This window comes from Leptonychotes weddellii, chromosome 16 (assembly GCF_054177405.1).
Source record: "Leptonychotes weddellii isolate Sample4059 chromosome 16, ASM5417740v2, whole genome shotgun sequence".
Taxonomy (NCBI): Eukaryota; Metazoa; Chordata; class Mammalia; order Carnivora; family Phocidae; genus Leptonychotes; species Leptonychotes weddellii.
Window position 1 is genome coordinate 49,087,432 of NC_138384.1, and position 16,719 is coordinate 49,104,150.

The following is a 16,719-nucleotide window of genomic DNA, read 5'->3' on the forward strand; positions in this document are numbered from 1 at the left end:
CTCCTGTGCTCTGCTGCAAAATGCGGTTGGCCACAGAAGTTTCTCGTATCAAAAGGAGAGTTGTTCAAACACAGACTTTCTCCTAAATCTCATCAGTCAGAGCCCTCGTCTACCTCCTGCCTGTGGTCGAGAGGACTGTCCTTTAGTCGTGATTGAGAGCAAGCTGCTGTAGCTAGGAGGCCCCAAACACAGTGGCTCAAGTCAGATAGAAAAACTTTTCTTTTTTTTTTTTTTTAAAGATTTATTCATTTATTTGACAGAGACACAGCGAGAGAGGGAATACAAGCAGGGGGAATGGGAGAGGGAGAAGCAGGCTTCCCACGGAGCAGGGAGCCCGATGAGGGGCTCGATCCCAGGACCCTGGGATCATGACCTGAGCGGAAAGCAGACGCTTAACGACTGAGCCACCCAGGCGCCCCCAGAATTCAGTTCTTTTACCTACACAGATAAACTTGAAAAGGAAACAAGACACCATGTGAGAAAGTAGAAAGCCAGTATTGTTCATTATAAACAGACACTGTAAAAATAAATATAATGAAAATAAAATATTAGTAAGTTATAACACGATGCTGGTCTCTCCTGAGACTCTTCATCTGAAGCCTCTTCTCCCCACTTTGGTAGAAAGAGTTTTGCAGAGGGGGTAAGAGACAAGCCAGCATCATTTTGAGACTTTCTCTGCTCACTGGGGAATTGGGAGGGGAACGACTCCCCACCCCCCTTTCCCTGGCCCCCCTGAGATCTCCTCAGCCATCACTGACGGCTCACATCCCACTTCCAAGGGGATGCATATGGCCCCAGACGCCCAGGCAGAGTGGGTGTGAGCTGGCCTTCCAGAAGCAGATGTACCTGGAGCTCCAGCCCAGCTCCACTCTTTACCAGCCGAGTGACCAGGGACAAGTGTCTTCTTCCTGCAAAGCAGGGCTAGTGCTTATGAGGTTAAGACAAAATATATGAAAATCTCAGTGCTAGGGAGCCGGCTAGAGCTGGCCCAACTCCGCCCACCCTACAATCCGTGGATTCTGGAGTCCAGAGCCCTCTTTACTGGTTCTGCTGCTTGAAGAGAACAGTTCTCATCAGCCTGGGAGCAGAACTCTCCTCTGTTGGTTCCCACGAGAAATCCGCTCGTGTCTGCAAGTGGACGAGTCCCGAGGAGGGTTAGGGAGACAGCAGAGGTCACGACCTAAGTAGACAGAATTCTCCCATCTCAGGGGCTCCGTTCCTCCCGCGCTGCCTGTGGGGTGAATCATTCAGCTCTCCCTAACTCCAACCCTCAGACAATCCACATCACTCATACACGTCAGCCCTCCTTGGAAGGCAGCTGCACATTTTTAAAAAATGTGCTTCTTAGTTCACATGCCAAGCGCCCGCTATAAACCCAAAGATCAAGGTAATAAAGCCATTATTGGGCGTGATGACCTAATACCTAATACCCGCAACCTGAGTCATAGGCTCATGGGGCTGGAGATCATGTGACCCAATATACAGCTGGGGAAACTGAGGTCCAGAAGGAAGCAGAGCATCAGGGGCAAAGTGGCAACTAATAGAAGTTTCATTAAGCCCCTTAAAAAGCCAGTGTGTTTTCAGGGCTCTGCCTGCATCGTTTCTTTCATTCCCCTAACAGAGGTAGATGCCATCATAATCTAAAGTGAGCCTGTCGGCCCGGGACATTCGCAGTGTTAGCATTAAAACTCTCTCTCTCGGGAACCCCTTCGGTGCCGGGCAAGCCAGAATGGCTGGTCACCCTATTAGAATTCCATTTTTATGACGAGGACACTGAGGTGCGGAGAGGTGGGGTACGTTGCTGAAGGTCAAAGCTACTGTGTGTGGAGCTGGGATCTGGACAGGGGTCCAAATCTTGCAATGCTGCGTCCCTGTTGTTAGGATGAAGTCTGAGAGCTTTCAGCTCACCTACACGGCTCTGCATCATCTAGCTCCAGATACTCCTGTGCCATCGAAATCCTTCCAAAGCCCCAGGCTCCTTCCCACCCAGGACCGTGCCCACGCTGTTCCCTCAGCCTGGGATGCGTTCCTCTCCCCGCTTTCAGACGTCCTCCCACGGTTAACCCTACTCATGTTTCAGGTTTGAGACACGGCGACAGTGCCTCCGAGAGGCCTTCCCTGGCCCCCGGACAAGGTCAGCAACCACACCCCCTTACAGGTTCCCACTGCACCCTGCAGGTTTACCCAAACACATTCACCCAGATCGTGCTCCACAGATGACTCTTGTCACTGCTTCTCTGACTTGACTCTCTGTGCCTGAGGACCTCGCCCGCTTTGCTGTCCATGTGTCCTCACGCCTTGCACATGGTAGATGCTCCGTCCAGATTTGCGGGAGAGAGAGACTGACTGACTGCACGATACGGTCTTCATCTGCCTCATCTCCAGTAGTCCTTCGCCTCTGCTCTCCTCTGACCGGTCAGGGACACCTACTTGCCAGTATCTAGGCTTCCGGTCTTAATGCCCATTTCTCTCTCTACTCTGCACCTCCATCGGGACCCGGCTGCCTGCATTCTCCCCTCCAGACAGGACCGAAGAAGAAAGTGAGTATCGTGTCCTTGAGATCACATTCTTGTAACCCTCTCTGGGCCTTGAAATTCCTTAAAAATATCTGGGAAAGGGTTGGTCCCGACCCTGGCATTTAGACATTGGCGTGGGGGCAGGAGCACGGTCGGTAAAAACAGACCCCACTGGAGAATCTCAGCTGTGGTGTGCTGGCAGATGGTTAACAACTGCCTCTTGGGGGACATGGGGTGGGAAAGGGAGCTTCTCTCCTCCTCTTCCGAGGCCAAGATTTACCCATCTTTTTTTTATTTTATTTTATTTTATTTATTTATTTGAGAGAGAGAGAATGAGAGACAGAGAGCATGAGAGGGAGGAGGGTCAGAGGGAGAAGCAGACTCCCTGCCGAGCAGGGAGCCCGATGCGGGACTCGATCCCGGGACTCCAGGATCATGACCCGAGCCGAAGGCAGTCGCTTAACCAACTGAGCCACCCAGGCGCCCAAGATTTACCCATCTTTTAACTCCATGGCCTAGAATAAGGTCTGGGACACAGCTGGGCTACACAAATGTTCCTTGAAGGAAACGAATGTCCCCTACAACTGCTAATGCATGGTATCTTTGGTATCTTTGTTAACTGGAAGGAGTTGAAGAGAAATAACAGTGGAGCATCTATCTCTGTTGTATTAGTGAATTCTCACAACAGGACCGTGAGCCGGATGGAGCCCAAGTTAGAAGACATGGTTCCCGAAATTGGCTGATCATCAGGAAGTTAAAAAAACAAAACAACCAAAACAAAACATGATTTTCTGTGTTCCACCCACAATTTTTGCATAAGAATACCACAGGGTGGGCTCTAGGAATCTGTTCTTTCAAAAAGGTTTCTCAGGTGATTTGATGCAGACGGTTTGAGAACCACTGTGTTAGAGCTGGAGTTGGCAAACTGCAGCCTGGCCCACTTCCTGTTTTTTTTTAAATAAAGTTTTATTGACACCTAATCATACACATTCATTTATGCATCCTCTGTGGCTGGGTTCTTGCTGCCAGAGCAGTTGAGGAGTCACGACTATGACTGCTGACCTGCAAAGCCTAAAATACCTACTATCTGGCCCTTTATAGAAGATGTTTGTTGGGGCACCTGGGTGGCTCAGTCGGGTAAGTGTCCGACTCTTGATCTCAGGGTCATGAGTTCAAGCCCCGTGTTGGGCTCCACAGTGGGCGTGGAGCCTAGTTTAAAAAAAAAAAAAAGAGAGAGGGAAGAAGAAGATGTTTGCTGACCTCTGAGCCAAAGCAATGCCTCTCAGGGTCTTGGTTTAAAATTAGGATCCCATCTCAGATCTACCTAAAGAATCAGGACATCTGGGGTGGAGCTTCAGGCTCCTTGTTTGAAACAAGCTTCCCAGGTGGTGATCCTTCAACACACTAAATCTATACATATGGACCCACCAACTTCAACTCAATAAGCAGATTGTTTCGGTGGGGTCCATCATAATTTATGGGGGTGAAGTGGACAAAAAAGAAGTGGTACTTTTCCCTCAGTCTTCAGTCTCAATCCCACTTCTACTCTCCCCTTGAGATGGAGAGGTGGGATTCACGGGTACCCACCTGTGTTGGGTCATTGTGTGGCTCTCCTAAACACCCTCATCCCTTCTTTCACTTATAAAGCAAGGTAATGATGTCCACGTTATTTTAAGATGGCTACGCTATGACTCTGAGATTGATAAGTATTTAAGAAAACAAAACATTTTTTAAAAAAGAGTGCACGAGAAAACTGGTGAAATCGGAGTACATTCTATCGTCTGGGTACTGGAATTGCGCCAACATCAATTTACTGGTTTTGACAAAGTACTATGGTTATGTAAGACGCCGCCATTGGGAGAAGCTGAACAGCGGTCACACAGGATCTCTCTGTACTATTTTGGCAATATTTTGTGAGTTTATAATTAGTACGCAATAAAAAGTTGAAAGTGATTTTAAGGTTATTTAATGAAGGAATAATGGAGTGTCCTTGGGGCGGTGTTAATGTTATCTTACTCTCTTGCCCGCTCTTTTCCATATTGACTTCCTGACTTCTGGTTCTGCTGCGCCCTCCAGTGAAAAGTAAGTTATTTTTCCTTTTTTAGGGGTCACTGGGATGTGTTTGGGTGCTATGAAGTATAGGAAATAAGAAAGAGAAGGGGATCTTTGAATTCTTCTCTTCGATTTAGGGCCCAGGTTGAGAGAGACCCTCTGCTAAGCGAGGTCTCAATCTACTGCCCACTGCCCCCACCTCTGCAGGAGGCTCAGGATGAGCTGTAGGGATCCACCTGCCCCTTGAGGCTGCAGGGAAAATTGAGAGAAGGTGTCTGGGACTCAGGTGGGTCCGAGGCTGCAGGTATGACTGGGTATGTGAGCCCATATGCATATAAGGTCCCTGGATTTTATCAGATTCTCAAAAGCCAAGGACCACTGCCCCAGAATTCAAGGATGTATTGAGTTATGTGTAAGAGGTGCAGCCCACTCTTTCCTGAGCCTCAGGAGAGAAATTAGATAAAAATGGGTCAAGGGGATCCTTTGCTGACAATCTTTCTAATCTCTGGGGGATGAATCCCCAAGGAAAATGGGCACCTGCGGCTTCTGGCCACCTGGATAAATGCCTCTCCAAAGGGGACAAGTATAGTAGAAGCAACCCATCCTGGCCCCAGAGCATCCCATGAAATCTGGGGGATACCCTCCTTTCCCTCCTATGGGAGGGTCTCTTTGGGAACCATCAGGGTGGGGTGAGCTAAGAAGGAGCCATTAACACCTTCCTGGTCCCCTCCTTTCTGTTTCTGTCGGTGTCCAATGACCTCTACTGGATGTTCACCTCCTTGCCCCGCATCTCAACAGTATTGAAAAGTAAGATTCTTAGTTCACGTTGCCCTCCCCCCCTGCTTTGTTCCCTTTCTTATCTCTGCTAATGGGTCCATTCCTAGCCATGGATCATCTCTAGAGAAATTTCTTTAAAACCCAGGGACTACTTTCAAAAAGGTGGGGTGTCCTATGGGAACCAACCTCCCTCCTCAGATCAGGGATCTGGGCAATGATATGGTGATGATGGTGATTATAATAACTGAAGCCCATTAAGAATTCGCCAAGTGTTGGGCACGGGAGGCAGGACCTTTAAGGTATCATGCTCTGTACTCCCCCACAACGTCGTCACAAAGTAGGCGTTATTCGTCCCAAGTCTGCAAGGCAAAGGATGGTGGCTGCCTTCCCAGCCTAACCCTGATCCGATGCAAGTGCCTTCAGCCATTCGATTTCCCATCTGACCCAGACAATGAGGCTTTGGATGGTCTCCCCTGTTCACTGCCAACTGCTAACTGATCACCACGCCCGCCCTGGGCTCTGCTCTCATGGGTTCCTGGTCTCCCACCTTCTGACCTGGTGATTTGTTTCCTCCTCATGGCCTCGTCTCTCATGACCCCTTGGACTCGACACTCTGGACCTCGCCTACCCCCGTGACCTTGCCTCCCGGACCACCCTTTTCCCTGCATGGGCAACATCAGGGATCCTAGGTAAGAATCTCACTCCGTGCCTGCTGTGGGGTTTTGGTGGGAAGCTTGTCTGGCAAGGATATTATTCCACACGCAGTATGTGCCGGGACCGTGCAGGGTTGTGGAAACCCCAAAGATGAAACTCGTCGTCTGGTGGGGGAGACCATGGTTATAAGGCAATAGGGATCAGTGTCCCGAGAGAGGTGGCAACTAGAAAAGGTTCCTGGAATCCAGCAGGGCTTCTTGGAGGAGCGGTAGCTTGTGGTGAGCTTGTCGGGCCTGGGGACCTGACGGCACAGTTCGTGCTGCCTTTTGCGATTCAGTTTGTGTGTTGTTTTCCTTAGGTTTGCTGAGCCTCCAGGTGTTGAATGGTGAGTAGTAACTGTGCCGTTTGGCCCTTCTCTTGGTCTTTACTCTTGTGCACAGAAACAGAGTTCTTCGCTTCTTTTCTCAACGTTGGGAGGGCCGTTAGAAGTCACCGAAACTTACACTCTCTCCATTGTCACTCACATCATAAGTGTTTTAACATTTTTGTCGTTCATCCAACAAATGCTGATGAATCTTAGCTCCTCTGTGCCAAGCCCAGCGCTAGGCCCCGGGGAAGAGTAGGGAACCAATCAGACAGAAATCGGTGCCTGCGTGAACTTGCATTTGAGTGAGAGGAGAAAGAAAACAAAATAAGTGAAGAAGTAGATGGAGCATCTGTTTGATGTGGATGAGTCCTATGGACACGGTGGAGAGAGGGAGAAGCAGAGACAGCATGGGAGAGGTTGACAGGTTTAAAAAAAGTGACATTTCACCAGGGAGCCAGGTTGACTGCCTAGCTGAGCCAAGGGTGCTCCAGGCACAGGGAAGAGAATGGGCCAAGGCCACGAAGCAGGCGAGTGCCTGGGGACCGAGGGGCAGCGAAGAGGCCACAGCATCCCCTCTGCTCCCCATCGGAGGCACCCAGAGGCACTGCCTCCATCCCTTTCAGGCTTCCTTAATGATTTCCTCTCTTCCTCCTTCTCCTCCTTGCTCACCTTTAGAGGAAACAAGTGGTTGCAAGGAAGAAGGTAAGTCGTGGATCCACACCTTTTCTTGCGTGGAGGGCAGTGAGCTCCTTCAGCCCAGTTTACGACAAAGCCCCAAGAAGAGGAGAAGCCTCCAGGTAACCACAGGCAGAGCATCGGTGCCCACGAAGGTGTCCGTGTGAAGGGCAGCTAGGGCCTTCGAGCTGCTCACTGATGCCAAGGAGACCCAACACACCGAGGTAGGTGGGGGACCCATTCCTGCTCCCCTGGAAATGACACGTCAGTCCCGAGTGTCAGGGCTGCGAGGCCGAAAACCAAGAGAGAGGAAACCAGGTGATAAAAGCGAGCCTCCAGGTGGCCCAGATAGTGGCCAGAAGCACTTAATAAAAGCCTACTGTTATTACGTTCACAAAAATAGATGAAGAATTTCACCAGAGAACTAGAGTTTGCTAAAAAAAAATAGTCAAATGGCAATTCCAGAATTGAAAATATGTAACCGAAATGACAAATTCAGTGGTTGGGCTTAACAACAGAGAGCACAGAGAGCAGAGAGATTAAGGAGCTAGAAAACGGGTCAAGAGGAATTACTCAAAGTGAAGCACAGTTCATAAAATAATAGAAAATACAGAAAGAGGCACACAAGACTCAGGGGACCCAGTGAAAAGCTGTGACACATGTGAAATAAGAATTTAAGAAGGAAAAGTGAGAGAAAATGAAACTGAAGTGTTATGTCAGGAGTTAACGACTAAAAATTTTGCATATTGGTAAAAATAATCATCAAGCAACAGATTTTAGAAGTTCTGAGAGGGGCGCCTGGCTGGGCTCAGTCAGAAACGCATGCAATTCTTGATTTCAGGGTCATGAGTTCGAGTCCCACGGTGGGGGTAGAGAGTACTCAAAAAGTCTTGGGCGCCTTGGTAGCTCAGTCTAAGCGTCTGCCTTCGGCTCAGGTCGTGATCCCAGGGTCCTGGGATCGAGTCCCACATCGGGCTCCCTGCTTCGCGGGAAGCCTGCTTCTCCCTCTCCCACTCCCCCTGCTTGTGTTTCCTCTCTCGCTGTGTCTCTCTCTGTCAAATAAAAAAATAAAGTAATAAAAAAATAAAATAAAATCTTAAAAAAAAAAAGTTCTGAGAACCCCAAGGGGAATGAATATAAAGAAAACCACTTCTAGGAACACTGTCACAAAATAGTTTAAAACCACAAAGAGAACATTTTTAACTCCCCACTCCCATAAGAGCTCTGTAAGAGAGAGACAGAGACAGAAAATTTGAAAGAAAAGTAAGGGGAATTCTATCATAGGAAGCATATCCCTGAGCTGCCAACAAAAAGGAAGCCAGTGTAACTATTCTGACACCAGACATCGCTGGTTCTGAGTCAAGAAGTGTTACTAGAGATAAAGAGGGGCACTGAAATCGATAAAGAGGGGATGAATCCACCAGGAAAATATGCCAGTTCTCAATCTGTTTTCGCATAAAAGCGGCTGGTTTTTACATAAAAGGAAAACAGGCCAAACGACAAGAAGAAATAGATGCATCCATGGTCATAGTGGGGGACACCTCTCTCAACAGATGATAGGACAGGTAGATAAAACTTCATACGGATGGTCTAAAGAGCGACGAACCAACATGACGCAACTGACACAGAAGGAACTCTGAACCTGACCCCGATGGAATGCACAGCCTTTTCACTGAACGTGGGATTATTTTTCTTACCAAAATTGGCTGCATGTTGGTTCATGAAACAAGCCTCCGTCAACTTCGGATTGAAGTCATTTATTTCTTATTATTATTTTTTAAAGATTTTATTTATTTGACAGAGAGAGAGAGAGCACAAGCAGGGGGAGAGGGAGAGGGAGAAGCAGGCCTACGAAGCAGGGAGCCAGACAGGGGCTGGATCCCAGGACCCCGGGATTATGACCCGAGGGGAAGGCAGACGCTTAACCGGCTAAACCCAGGTGCCCCCGAATTTAAGTCATTTAGAGGATGCTCTCTTAGTACAGTGGAGTGAGGCTGTAAATCAACACTCAAAGTATTAGGAAATCTAAAATTATCACTGAATATATACACTTCTAAATAACCCATGGGCCAAAGGAGAAATCACAAAATGATCAGAATTTTGAATTGAATGACAGTAAGGATATCGCTATCAACACTTGGAGGATACAGCCAAAGCTTTTTATTTTTTATAAAGATTTATTTATTTATTTTAGGGGGTTGCAGAGGGAAGGGGCAGAGGGAGATGGAGAGAATCTCAAGCAGACTCCCAGCTGAGCCTGGAGCCCGACACAGGGCTCGATCCCATGACCCTGAGATCATGACCTGAACCGAAATTGAGTTGGACACTTAACAAACTGAGCCACCAAGGCACCCCATAACTTTTTTTTAAAGGTTTTATTTAATTATTTGAGAGACAGAGAGTGCGTGTGCACATGTGCAGAGAGGGAAAGAGGGGGAGAGAGAGGGACAATAGACTCCCTGATGCGCACAGAGCCCAGCGTGGTGAGGGGCTGGACATGGGGCTCGATCTCAGATCCTGAGATCATGACCTGAGCCAAAGTCAGACGCTACACTGACTGAGCCACCCAGGTACCTGCCGAAGCTTTGCTTAGAGAGAAATTTATAATCTTAAATGTGTACCTTATGAGAAAAGATGGAAGGAAGGTGAAAACGCAGAAAGCCAATGATTTGAGTACCTACCTAAAGGATTTAAAAAAAAATTTTTTTAAAGATTTTATTTATTTATTTGAGAGAGAGAATGAGGGACAGAGAGCATGAGAGGGAAGAGGGTCAGAGGGAGAAGCAGACCCCCCGCTGAGCAGGGAGCCCGATGCGGGACTCGATCCTGGGACTCCAGGATCATGACCTGAGCCGAAGGCAGTCGCTTAACCAACTGAGCCACCCAGGCGCCCCCTACCTAAAGGATTTTGAAAAAGAGAAACAGATTAAACCCAAGTAGAATGAAGGAAGTGATAAAAAGCCAATGAAAAAAATGTACGATAGAAATCAACAGTGCTAACAGCTGGTCCTTTGGAAAAGACTAATAAAAATGTAGTTCTCTAGCATTGCTGATAAGAAACAAACAAAAAAATACAGGAGAAACAAATCACCAAAACTAGGGGGGACGTGATCCTGCAGGTATTGAAAGAATAATAAAGAGGACATTTTGAAAAACCATATGCCAATAAAATGGCAAGTGTAGACAAAATGGACAAAATCCTAAGAAAACTCAAATGACCAAAAGTGAAACAAAAGAAGGTGGAATATCTGAATAATGCTTTGTCAAAGAAATTTAATCTGTAATCAAGCAAACTTCCCACAAAAACAGACAAACACACCCCCAGGGTCTGATGGCTTGTGAACACACAATCATAAAACACTTATCGTAGAAATCTGAGGTCTTCCATATGTTATACTTTACTAGAATGTTTAGAATGAAAAGAGCAGGAAAGCACGCTGGGGAGGTGAAAGGCCGTTTGCACACCACGTTGGGTCCGGAGCAGGGAGGCGATGCGGTCACATCTGGGTGTTAGGCAGATTGTCCTGGCACCCTCGTGGAGGTTGGCTTCAAGGGCCGATGTGTGGAGCGGGAGGACAGCTGAGGAGGCTGGTGCGTTGGGGTGGGGCGGAGGGATGGGGAACCGGCAGCAGGAGGCCCAAATGTCCATTGGAGGGGCAGGTGGAGACGAGGTGTGGAGTTCAGGACGGGCAGGGATTTCCAGGCGGGAAGGGCATGACTTCAGTGTGCATCATTCCCCCCGGGTTCTCCCAGAGAAGCTCTCCCTGGCCACCACCGCCCCCAAGAAGTCGCCAGCCAAGCGGACCAGATGGAACATGCTGAAATGCGCCTACATGATGGTCAGCTTCCTGTTCGTGTCCTACAACAAAGGAGACTGGGTAAGAAGGAGCCTGTCACCGAAGGGCGGTGGGGAGGGGGGCGGGCAGAGTGAGAGGAGGAAGGGAGTGAAGGAAGGGAGAGGAGGAAGAGAGAGAGGGAGCCGCCAAGGAGGTGAAGGGGTAGGAGAGAAGACCCTCCTCTGTAGATAGAACTGCCCCTCCCTCCCTCCTGCCCTCCCTTACCCCTTCCTTCCTCCCTCCTTCCCTCACTCCCTCCCTGTCTCTCTCCACCCAGGCCCCTCCACCCTGAGCCTCCATCCTCAAGCTTGGATAGGAGCCACTCCCTTCTGTACTAACACAGCCCCAGACGTTCCTATGAAATACTACCCTTCATTCATTCTCTCCGTCTCTGGCTCTGCCTCTCTCTCTCCATGTAAGCTAGGTTCTTAAGGGCCAAGTCACCTAGCAAACAGTAAGCAGAGGTGTGGATTATGACTTGCAAGAAATGGCCAGTAGTCATTCCGCTCATCGATTTATAGACATTCAAATATTTATATATATGCAGCAGGTCCCTTGCTGGATGCTGGGGACTACAAGACCCCACAAGGTCCCTGGATCCACAGAGCTCACATGATAGGGGCAGGACAGACGTGAAATGAGCCATGAGCGCCAGAAAAGGAAGCAACTCAGAGGACCTCTCGCAGCATGTAGGACAGTGGGCGGCTTCGCCCGAGAAGGCGGGGAGAGGTCAGAGAAGCAACCTGCCTTGAGAATTGCAGGGACATCCCTTGTGAGCCAAGGGAACATGCAAGGCAAAGACCCTGAGGCCAAATGCACTGTGTGCCTTTGAGGAACCAAAGGAAGATCTGCAGGAGTTGAGAGGGGCAGAGGGAATCCAGATCCGAAAGGGGCCTCCTAGACCATGGCAGGAAGGAAGCTTTTATCCTGAGTCTGGTGGAGAGCCATCCGCAAGACTCTGATTTGAAGTATGAAAGGGTCACTGTGGGTGCATGTGTGGGCGATGACGTGGCATCAGGGCAAGAGGGGAAGCAGAGAGACTGCGAGGAGGAGGCCCAGGTGGCCCAGGCAGGATGCGTGGTGACGGGAGTGGACAAGAGGAGGACCTCATCGCAGGTCTACAAGGAGAAGTGCCGGTGGATTGGTTGTGAGACGGGGGGAAATGGGACCAATGAGATGAACCTCAGTTGGGTTTGGGTCCTTGGTTAGACCAGTGGTTCTCCAGTGGGGGCAACCTTGCCACCCAGAGGACGCAGCAGCATCTGGAGATACAGTTGGTGGTCATGCCTGGGGACAGGAAGCTACTGGCATTTAGTGGGTGGAGGCCAGGGGATGCTGAACATCCTACATTGCATAGGACAGCCGCCCCCACAAACAGTGGTCAGGGTCCAAATGTCAGTAGTGACGAGGTTGAGAGACCCCACATTAGAGGGGGTTGGGGAGAATGTGGGAGGTGAGGCTGTTGGATCAGCGGGCCCGCAGGAGGTCACGACGAGAGCAAAGGAGGAGAGAGAGGAGGGCAGGAAAGGAGGAAGGAAGGGAAGGACCTTGACCTGCCTCACCCCTACCGTGTCTTTCTCTGTTTCCGGTTCACTTCTTCATCAACCTCCCCAGTGTTACTGCCATTATTGTAATGCAGAAGTGGACATCGGGTATGTCATGGCCACGAAGGGCACTCTGACCCCGCTGGGGTGGGAGGGCTTGGTCCCAGTTGCCTCGGGTTTGATAAGGGAACCCCCGGTGGGTTAGGGAACGCCAGTGGTAGAATCTGAGTTGTATTTACCAACAGTAACATTTAGCTCATTCTCAGTGTTGGGCAAGCCTCACCACCCTCTAGCTACAAAACATTTTCATCAACCACTAGTCAACTCTCCACATCTCTGTGGGTGAGCCTGTTCTGGACGTCGCCACGGAAACAGAATCACACACCGCGTGGCCTTTGCGCCAGGCTTCGTTCACCGGGCATCGTGTTTTCAAGGTCATCCAGGTGGTGGCAGGGGTCAGCTCTTTGTTCTAATGGCTGTGGAGCGTTTCGTTGGAGGACTAGACCACATTTTGTTTATCCATCCAACAGCTGAAGGACCTTTGAGTTGTTTTCACCTTTCGGCTATTGTGATTAGTGCTGCTACGAACATCTGTGTACACGTTTTTGTTTGAACACTTGTTTTCAGTCCTTTTGCGTACATAGGGAGCGGTGGAATTCCTGGGTCCTACGGTAATTCTGTCTAACTTCCTGAGGAACTACTCCAGGATGGATCCTTGATTAGTTAAAACGGTCAAATAGTGAATTTTACGTGATGCGGATTTTACCTCAACTTTATTTATTTATTTAAAGATTTTATTTATTTATTTGACAGAGAGAGAGCAGGAGAGGGAACACAAGCAGAGGGAGTGGGAGAGGGAGAAGCAGGCTTCCCGCCGAGCAGGGAGCCCGATGCGGGACTCGATCCCAGGACCCTGGGATCATGACCTGAGCCGAAGGCAGACGCCTAACGACTGAGCCACCCAGGCGCCCCTTACCTCATCTTTAAAAACTGTAAAAAGTGGGGGAGGCCGGGGTCACGCTCAGGCTGTAGCTTGCGGACCCCTGCACCACACTGTGAGAACCCCTGGGAGGAAGAAGTCCACCTGATCAATGCCGGGGACTCCAGTACACAGAGCCAACCTTACATATTCACTGCCTGCCCCAACCCTGCTGGGCTCCAGCGTGCCAGGCTGGGGGTACAGTGGAGCCGGGGGCCACAGGGGGGCTGGGGGTCAGAGGTACCGGGGGATGGAGGCATGGGGGGTGGGGTGGCAGAGAGTATGGGGATGTTGGGGCCTGAGGCATGGAAGGGCGCCGGGGGGCCAGGGATGGACAGGCCGGGGGGACTCAGGGGCTGCCACTGGGGAGGTCCCTGCGGTCACCGAGCGCACCCTCCAGGGGAAGGGTAACTGGGAATCAAGGGAGTGTCCTGGAAGGCCCAACTGGGAGGGGACATATGGAACTGGAGGGGCGGCCCCCTCCCATTGGGTGGCAAGAACCCCTGGGAGGAGGAGGCACCTGCTAGGAGTGACGGGAAGGAGTCCCTGCTCTGACCTAGGACTGCGCATTCCTTGTGGTACAAAGCGAGGCACATCTACATTTCTCCGCTCTTTCTTCCCTTCCTTAGGACCGACCCCTGCTGTTCTTTCTAGCGACCCTGCTCCGTCTCAGCTCAGCCGTCGCCAGTCCTTCATCTGCCCTGAAGTCTCGCCTCCCGAGAAGCCTGCCGGCCCCAGATGACCAGTCTGGAGGGTAACGAACTGGGGTCCTCTGAGGATGACCCCTTTCTACCCAGAGGCACTGCGGGAAGGTGTCCCTGAGGGTCCCAACAGGCCCAGGGCGAGTGAGCACCCACAGGGGTCTCCCCACAGCTGCTGTCCCTGGCCTTTCCCAACCTCCCCCACTGTTCCTCTAATTAAACCTACCCTATTTGAAGCAGCTGAAGGCTCAGTTCTTCCATTCATGAGGGGTCAAGGATACCAAGAATCATAGACACCAATTCTGGTGACAACCTGTAAGGAGCTTCTGCTAGGCTGCCCACTTTACGGGTGAAGAAATTACAGACCAGAGAGATTGATGATTAGCCCAAGGTCACACAAATGACCCAGGTTTGACTTATTACAAAGTCTATTTTTTGTTGTTGTTCAAAGATTTAGGTCTCCCAGCTGAGGAAATAGGGATCTGAAGATGTAGTGACCCCAAGATTAAACTGGGTCCCAGCTTTCCAGCCTGCGTGCTTCTTTGCCCATATTACATTTGAGGATGACCATGGTCCTGGTTGAGAGCTTGGGCTCTACGAAGGAGACAGGTTTCTTGAGCGTAAATTCTGGCTCCACCCCCTTACGGGATTGCAACTTCGGGGAAGTTATTGTCTATCAATGCCTCATTTTGTCATCTGTAAAATGGGGGTATTGACAGAGTAGAAGCCCTCCCATCATCATGACCAGGACCAGTCATTGGCTGGTTCATCAAAAAGTTCATTAAAATAGGCAGTTGAGGGGACCGCCTGGGTGGCTCAGTCATTAGGCGTCTGCCTTCGGCTCAGGTCATGATCCCAGCGTCCTGGGATGGAGCCCCACGTTGGGCTCCCTGCTCAGTGGGGAGTCTGCTTCTCCCTCTCCCACTCCCCCTGCTTGTGTTCCCTCTCTTGCTGTGTCTCTCTCTGTCAAATAAATAAATAAAATCTTTTTTAAAAATAGGCAATTAAAAACACTTTAAGACATACAAATGTACACTCATTTGGTCCAACAGAACCAAGGTTTTGTTTTGTGTTTAGTATGGGTCTATGCACCTACAATTTTCAATTTGTCCCTTTAAGCAGGAGCAAAAATACAAGCACTCTTTTTTATTTTTTTATTTGAGACAGAGAGATACAGAGAGAGAGAGAGAGAGAGAGAGAGAGAGCATGAGCAGGGGAGAGACAGAGGAAGAGGAAGAAGCAGGCTCCCAGCCGAGCCAAGAGCCAGACATGGGGCTCGATCCCAGGAAGCTGGGATCATGACCTGAGCCAAAGGTAGACGCTTAACCATCTGAGCCACCCAGGCGCCCCATAAAATACAAGCACTCTTGCAGAGCAATTGGAACGTAGAAATTTTCTAGAGAACAAGAGAAAAAAAACAAGAGAAAGAAGTCCATTCTTACAACTGTCTTGCCCATTCGAATTTAACACATTTTTGTTGTTCTGTTTTTGTTTTTGTTTAGAGAGAGAGTGTGAGCAAGCACGAGTGGGGGGAGGAGCAGAGGGAGAGGAAGAGAATCTTAAGCAGGCTCCACACCCAGGGCAGAGCCCAACTCGGGCTCGATCTCATGACTCTGAGATCATGACCTGAGCCAACATCAAGAGTTGGACACTTGAACGACTGAGCCACCCAGGTGCCCCATTCTGGTTTTTTTCTTTAAAGATTTTATTGTAAGTAATCTCTGCAATCACCTGGGGCTCAAACTCACAACCCTGATATCAAGAGTCACTTGCTGCACCAACAGAGCCAGGCAGACACCCCCCTTCAAGCATTTTAGAAAGCAGTATGCTTGCTGTGGGCCTTCTGCAGCCCTGAACATCAGCCGGTGTGTCTGAGAGAGGGGATGGGGTACATCAGTTACGCCAGGAGTCACTCAACAGTGGAATCCGCTTAAGAAAGATTCTACTGAACCTACCTCACTGCGTTATTTTCAGGTTTAAGTGAAATAATATTTGTCAAACACAATGCCTGACATTGTTCTCTGTAAATGCTGGTTACGTTGTTACCTAGGGCAGGGGCGCCTGGGTGGCTCAGTTGTTGAGCAACTGCCTTCGGCTCAGGTCATGGTCCCAGAGTCCTGGGATCAAGCCCCGCGTCGGGCTCCCCGCTCCGCGGGAGGCCTGCTTCTCCGTCTCCCACTCCCCCTGCTTGTGTTCCCTCTCTCGCTGTGTCTCTCTCTGTCAAATAAATAAAATCTTTAAAAAAAAAAAAAAAAAAAAAGTAAAATGATGTTGGTCACAGGGTTCACACTTCCAATTATAAGATGAATAAGTTCTGGGACTCTAATTTACAGCATGGTGACAACAGTTACCAATACTGTATTATATACTTTAAGGTCACTAAGAGAGTAGATCTTAAAGGTCCTCACCACACACACACACACACACACACACACGTAATTATATGACGTGATGGAGGTGGTAACTAATATGGTAATCATTTTGCAATATATACATGTATCAAATACTCATGTTGTACACCTTAAAACTATACAATGTTATATGTCAATTATATCTCAAAAAAGCTGGAAATAGGGCGCCTGGGTGGCTCAGTTGGTTAAGCGACTGCCTTCGGCTCA

General features: G+C 49.5%; 1 non-coding gene across 1 annotated transcript; it reads left to right on the forward strand.

The window, feature by feature from the left end:
* Positions 1–10,359: 10,359 nt before the first annotated feature.
* LOC115936651 (uncharacterized) lies at positions 10,360–14,340 on the forward strand. Its single transcript, XR_014141108.1, has 3 exons — positions 10,360–10,919; positions 12,492–12,529; positions 14,030–14,340. It is a non-coding gene; the product is annotated as an uncharacterized LOC115936651 (transcript).
* Positions 14,341–16,719: the final 2,379 nt, after the last annotated feature.